This window comes from Panicum virgatum, chromosome 8K (assembly GCF_016808335.1).
Source record: "Panicum virgatum strain AP13 chromosome 8K, P.virgatum_v5, whole genome shotgun sequence".
NCBI classification, from domain to species: Eukaryota; Viridiplantae; Streptophyta; class Magnoliopsida; order Poales; family Poaceae; genus Panicum; species Panicum virgatum.
Window position 1 is genome coordinate 13,575,947 of NC_053143.1, and position 7,437 is coordinate 13,583,383.

At 46.2% G+C, this 7,437-nt stretch overlaps 1 non-coding gene across 1 annotated transcript; it reads left to right on the plus strand.

Moving 5' to 3' along the window:
* The first annotated feature begins 6,822 nt into the window (after nt 1-6,822).
* Nucleotides 6,823-6,931, plus strand: LOC120646592. The gene has a single exon (XR_005664494.1). It is a non-coding gene; the product is annotated as a small nucleolar RNA R71 (small nucleolar RNA).
* The last annotated feature ends 506 nt before the right edge of the window (nt 6,932-7,437 follow it).

A 7,437-nucleotide genomic window follows, 5' to 3' on the forward strand; every position in this document is an offset into this window, starting at 1 on the left:
ACCATGATATTGTGCCTCAAGCAACAGACAAAACTCTAACAGGGGTAAGTCCAGGTAAAGAATAAGCAAGGGTAATGCGACACAGCACACATCCACACTCCAAGAGGAAGGAATAAAAGAGAGAAACGACAAAAGAAAGAGACTACTCTACCCTACGTTAAGTCAGCTGGAGCTTAGGCTAGGTTAGGTGTCCTAGTGCTTCTATCCAAAGCTGGGGTCATGTTAGGACATGGTTAGGACTATAGGTGCCAAGAAAATGGGATAGCGGGGAGAAGGTCCCGCACTGGAGAACGTCCTATTCCGTTACCTCTTTGCATAAACTCCTACACCGAACCCGAACGTCGGGGAATTCTCTAATCACAACACAGCTGTTACACCGGACAAATAGGGCTGTCACCACCTGCCATCTACCCCAGTCACACCGTGGAGCACGGACATATCTAAAGGATCCCGCATACTCGAGCACCACGGTCGTGTATGAAGTCACTACTCTAGTGTCCCCGGGTCTCCCACCCTTCGGATGGACAAGTAAAACACTAGAGCAAGCCCGAAAGCACAACGAACCTCTATCCGTACCCGAATCATCTGGCCTAACCAAGACCTTTGCATAACTCATGAATGAACTAAGTATGGATTGATAAACTATCAAGATAGTAAAGCAACCATGGCATATCTCTATATTATGAATAGAAGTATGACAAGACGAATACAAATACATACCAGGAGCCGAGGATTGCTCAACGACCCGAGGATGACTTGCTTCGCTAAAGAGAACTAGCCTAGCTCCACTACCTAGCTAAGAGAGCAAGAGAGAGGAGAGCCTTCTTGGAATGGTGGAAATGAAGTGTGTGTGTGTGTGTGTTGAGGCGGGTGGAGAGAGGCTCTATTTATAGTTCTAGAGGTCGGTTTCCCACCAACGCACATATGGAAGGTGATCAGGTGCCTTGGGGGTGACTCTTCCTCGAAGTGCACATGGACGGGGGCCAGGCCAGGTTCGGCCGACCCCTCCTGGCGCCCCTCGTCCTCATCCTCTTCTGGCAGGCTGACAGATTGGCCCTCGTATCTTTCCTTGTGTGCATTATACGTGGCGCACCCGTTTGCTCTGCCAGGTGGGCCCTCTTTGTAAGTGGGTGACGCCGGATGCGATCTTCTGCATAGTTATGTGGCGTCTGCTGCGTGTTTTCGTCTTATTCCGCTCTTGCTCATCTGAAATGTACAAAACTCGGAAACAACTGTGGAGCAAGGTTAGTGATACAAATATGTGAGTAAGGCATGTAGTTTTCCTTTATTATTGAGTATAGTTGACAGTCAGATTTGGCACTTAAGCACCGTCAACAACTCCCCCTAGGTAGCCCTTTGCTCGTCCCGGGCAAAGTTTTAGACTTAGGTTGTTGATCTGGAGTTGCTACAATGTCGCATTCCTGACTTATGCATAAGGCACAACCGAGTGTTCTTACCTTTATTCTGAATAAGCTGGCCTTGTTCGCACCTTTTACCTTACTCCTGTGGGGCTTATAGCATCATCCTTATCTTTGGCGGTTGGGGTCAGAATGGCTTGTAGAGTACCACTTACCACTCCTTTGTTCAACCGTCAATCCGGAGGTTTTATAAAGTTTTTGAAAAGAAATTTTGTAAGTTTCTCGGGTGATCTCTCGGATCGCTCAGATGTGTTTCATTCCTCACCAAGGCCTTTTTATGCGTCTTTCTTTTTCCATCCTACTTCTAATGGCTCTTTTTGGTGGATCTGTAGGTATGGAAGATATGTTGGCGAACTTGCTTCTCATATTTTGCTAAGTCAAAGACCGGACCCAAAGGAGAAACAAGTCATAAGCCTTGATCAAGATGTGCAAGTGTGTGGATATTTTTTGTGGATGGTGGATGAAACTCCTTTATATGATTTCTCTCTCCCTTGTAATATTATTGGTATGGGCTATATTTTCTTTTTCTTTTTTTTGTCATGCCTTAGAGGCATGAGGCATACCTTCTTTGGGTATGCATCTTTTCTCTTTTTTTGACATGCCTTGCGAGCATGTGGCATACCTTCTTTGGGTATGCATCTTTTATTTCTTTTATATAGCCCATACATTTTTAATGATAACTTTGGAGAGAGATAGTCATGGTACAACATGGAGTTTATTTGTGGATGGATAGATGGATGTACTTGCTATCTTCCAAGTGTAGAAGTATAGCATGTGAGTGGACGTGTACGTGATCTTGATCATGGGCGTATGAAATGATTCTATCAAAGGGTCACAACAATTTGATAAAGCTCAATGAGAAGAAAAGTTGTATATGTGGAAAGGCTTTTCAAACTTGTAACTCATATGGCTCTGGATGGGAATTGCATATCACTGAGGAACTTTATTTTTTTTGTATTTTTGAAAAGAAATACTCCGGATATCAAGCATCACGTAGGAGAAGATCACAGCAACTCTTTTCAGCCATATCATAACCTACAACAACCTAAATTCGGATTCTGTTTTTCGCTACCCACAAGTTTCAACCTTAAGGTTTGAACAACTAGCCACCAAACTCAAAACTTAGGAAGAGAACAAGTTTTTAACTAGGTATATGAAAGGAACTAACAGAGCAACTATTCATCATCTCAACAAGGAGAAACTACACATGCTTACTACACATGCTGGAAAGCAAGTAAATATTTTTTTTTGGTTTTTTCTAGGTTTTGCCAATTTTTATTTGATTTTAGTTATGCAAATTTTTATGGATTTTCAGAATTTTGCAAATTTTTGTTTGGTTTCATGCAACGTTTTGAAAGCACTAAAGGATAGAGTTTGATACAAGTTACCTCTCATGGGGGTCCTCCCCCAAGCTAGCTTCAGGCTCACTGCTGTTGGTTGGGGTTAAACCCAGCCCAACGGTAGTAGGCCCTCCACTCCTCCTGGGTCTTCTGCTATTGTTGCTCCATGTTGAGGATCCTATCGCCTGTGTATCGCTGCTAGTTTTGAGTTGACTCGATGTGCTGGCCCAGCCTCGTCTATGTTGGTGGTGCGCACGTTCAGCTCGCCCATCTGTCGAGTCAGAGTGGCGAAACCTCTGGACGAAGCTGTACATCGTGGGGGTCCACTGGAGCTAGAGCTGGTGGACCGGCGCCCTATGGCCTGCCGTGCCCACTCTGAGGAGCTGGCACTCTGCCATGACGAACCTCCAGCCTCATGTTGCTGTGGTTGAGGCTGAGGTTGCTGCTGCATGAATTCCTCCCTTCTGGCCCTGCTTCTTGTAACACTGCCAAGAAGACCAGAAACACTATGCCTGCGGCTCTCCTCTTGTGGAACAAGAGGGATGGTTAGTGAACGGCAGTTATACAAGTGATATCCCGTGTTTGGCAACGGGATTTCATTTGCATAACCGAGAGAGAAGAAAATTAAGGAGTCATCCGGGCCTTTCTTGAGTGTGTGGCCTTGAACCAAGTATGCCTCATCGACCATAACACGGGGCTCCTCAACGAAGGGAATGGGGTTCCCGTCTAAGATTCCCATGTTTGATGCAATGCGGGTAACCAAAGAAGTGCATTCAATTGGACCCGTCATCCGAAAATTTGCGAGCCATTGCTTAACCATTGCTTTGGCGGGGGAGATTCGGATCTTGTTGACCATGGCGTATAATATTATCAACTCATCGTTGCGCACTGGTCGTGGATCATCTCTTGGGAAGAGAGTGATAGCCACCCACTTGTGCATCAAACGAAGAGTCATATTTTGAATGTCATTGCACTGAGGTGCAAACTTGCCATGAACGACTTGACCCGAAATCAAACCCCAAAACTCATGTCGATCAAAACTGCGGCAAGCTTTTGCATGGGAAACTGGCAAGCGCGCGCTAAAACCAAGGAGGTGGTTGAAATTTCTCCAATTAAAATAGCGTTCAACTCCAAATGGTCGGAAAGAAACACCATCGTCCACCTCCCGAAGAGTGCAAAGAAATTGTATGGTAAGAAGACGAGAACCATTCTCCTCAACGGGCATGAAGTCATCCCATCTAACCGCATGCCAAACACGAGCGAAGTTAATGCCCATACCTGTTTTCTCGAGAAGGTCTGGATCGAAGGCTTTGGTATGACCAAAACTTTGATTCTTGATCATGGTGTAGGCTTGACACTCGCGGTCGTCTCGCAAGTCGAGGTACGGTGCATCATCTTCATCTATTTCCATGTCTTCAGCTTGCGGTCCTGCAGCTTGCTCCTCAAATTGTTCTTCTTGTTCGTCTTGCTCATAGTCCATCGTGGTTGGTGTTGGTGTAGATTCGGAGGAATGATGAGAGCTTGACTCACCCCGTGAATGGGACGAGCCTAACCCTGTCATCTTCATAAAAGCTCCGAAAATCTTCCGTCCTGCACCTTTCATGCTTGCAACAAGAACGAACAAGAATGAACGAGAACAACTCGATTTGGGTTATGTTAGTGAAATGAAAATGAAACTCTTACTTGAATGTTGTTCCTCAAAGTGTGTAGACAATCTTGCAGCAAAGAAATGAGGGAGAGTTTTCTTGCAATCAAACTTGAGCCAAAATCCAATGGAAACCTGAGCAAGAATGTGTGAGAGGGAGTGAGAGTGAAGAGAGTGAGCATGAGAGAGCTCAACACCCCTCTCGGCCTCTATTTGAAGGAATCTGGGCGAGTGCACCCGAGGAGAAGATAGGCACAACAGTCATAGAGCCGTTGGAGAAGGTGGGGCCCAGGAGCTGTTGCCCCTGGTTCGGCCGACCTGTGGGGTCGGCCGACCCCAGGATGGGCCCCCTGGTGCCCCCCTTTGGCCTGTTGCTTCCTCAACGGTCAAAAACTTTGAAAATATGGTGCACGGCCAAAGTTTGCTCGAAAATGATGTCCAAATTATTTTTCCCAAAGGATTTAAAACTCAGAAAATAGTTTTGGTATTTTTGTGAAAAGGGAAAAGTGCTAGAAAAATTCCAGCATGCAGAAAACAATTTTGAAAATTTCAAATATGCAATGGGGAAAAACAAATGAGGTGTAAAGAAAATTTGAAAAGTGGAAAAAACAAATATGAGATAAATACCAATTTACCTTTGGCGAGGGCGCGTCGTTTATAATCCGACGTGCACGACTCTTCTCCGATTATTATTGAGCATCCGTCCTGGGAGGAGCAGTGACGGATTGCTGTGTTTTCTTCTCTGCCTTTTTCATTCTTGATGAGGAGGGTTGATCTTGTGGAACTGTCTGGGCTGGTATTACCACCTCTTCATGCTTATCCTCCTTCATGACTTCTTTCACGAGGCTGACCATGTCGTCCTTTTTTTGTGGTGTTACCACGACTTCTTGTATGCCTCGTGGGTTTAGCCCAAACTTGATTTTGATCATAGAGCACTGCTCAACCTTGGGCTAGAACGGGAACCTTTCTTCCTTGCAATTGATATTGAAGCGGATTTCTCCGGCTCCAACATTGATTTGTGCCCCCACAGTGCTTAGGAATGGCCTTCCTAGAATAAGTGGTGTATCCTTGGAAATGTCCATGTTCAGCACCACTAAGTCGACAGGGATGAAGCAATCCCCTCTGGATACCGTACCGAAGAGTCTGTCAGTTGGAGATGCATTGGGGTTGGCGTGACGTGCATGAAGTTTAGCTTGTCGTAGATGACTTTTGGTATCACGCTGACACTCGCTCCTAAGTCACACAAGGCACGGTCGAAGTGTTGTGCCCTGATTGAACACGTGATTGTGGGGCATCCTGGATCCTTCTTCTTCTCCAGAGGTTGGTTGAGTATAGCTGCGCTACACTCTTCTGTGACCTTAACAATCTCAGTGGTGGGCATCGGCCGTTTGTTGTTGATGATGTCCTTGATATAACGGGCGTAGGTCGGCACATGCATTACGTCCAACAGAGGGACGTTAACATGTATCTTCTGGATCATCTCGACAAAACGGGTGAACTGCTCATACACGGCTGCCTTTCGGTTATGGGTGGGAAACAGCAGGAAGCTGGTCTCGATATAGTCTTGTGGAGCCGTTCCCTTTTCTGGTTCCCTGATCTCTTCTTGCTCTGTTGGTTGCTCTTCTTCTTGGGCTGCCGGTGCTTTTCCTGCATGGTTATGGTGCGGAGGATCACGAGTGGACTTACCACCTCTCGTGGTTACCGCTTTTACATTCTCGGAAACAGGAATAGAAGCAACTATTTGAGCAAGGAGAGCTTCAACCTTCTTATTGAAACTTGACTGATTTTTAAGCGTGGAAGACAAAGTTTCAAGCTTTACATTTAAACTTTCCAAAGTTTTGTCATTGGCCAAAAGCTTTTTATTTATATTTTCGTTAATTTTAACTTGGCCAAGAACAAGATCTCTTAAGGGAGGTTGGTTCGAATTGAAATTCAAATTATAAGAAGGATTATAGTTATTACCTCCCTGAAAAGGTGGACGTGGCTAGTTCCACCCCTGGCCTCCTTGTTGTGGACGGTACCCGTTGTTGTTGTTGTTGTTGACTAGGCACAGTCTTCACGGATTTTGGGGCAGTTGTTCCCCGAATGTCCATCATTGCCACAGACTTTGCACGTGAAGTGCGAACCCATGGCGTATACGGGAGCATGGATTTGTTGCTTGCTCCCTTCCTCCATTTTCTTGATGAGGAGGTCCAGCTTTGTGGCAATCATATCCGTCTCCTTGACGGTATGCATGCCCTTCGTGCGGGGTTGGAGTCGTTCATCGCTCCACCCCTGATTGGAGACCATCTTCTCGACCAATTCTTAAGCTTTAGCTATGGTCAAGTCGAGGAAGGCTCCTCCAGCAGCAGCATCAATATTGGCTCTGGATGTTGTCGTGAGCCCATTGTAGAAGCTTTGGAGGATGAGCCACTCATCCAAGCCGTGATGAGGACAGGCCAGCATGTATTCCTACAGCCTTTCCCAAGCTTCTGGGATGGATTCCATCCCCGTCTGCTGGAAACTTGATATTCTCCCACACAGAGCATTTGTTTTGCCCAGCGGGAAGAATTTTGCGAGGAACACCTTGGAGAATTTGGCCCAGGTGTCGATGTCTTTTTCCTTATAAAACCACTGTTTCACCTTCCCTAGCAGAGAGAAGGGAAACAAACGAAGCTTGATAACATCGGTGACGACATCCCGTATCACAACAGTGTCGCAGAGCTCTAGAAAATTCTGCAAATGTGCATTTGCGTCCTCGATTGGCTTGCCACAGAATGGGCTAGCCTACACCATGTTGATGAGGCTTGATTTTAGCTCGAAGTTCACGTCTCCGACGTTGATGTTGGGGCCAGTGGCCACATTGTCGGTGGAGGGGATAGAGAACTCGCGGAGAGTGTTTTCAGCCATAGCCTCAAGAACGAGTGGTGCTTCCGAAATGGATCCCCATGCAGGGAGGATGGCGAGAGGAGGAACGACGCGAGGTCGTGCCCTTCTCATGAGCCTCTCTAGAATGTCTGCGTTGTTTTCTGGCAGGGAGAAACCAGTCATACAC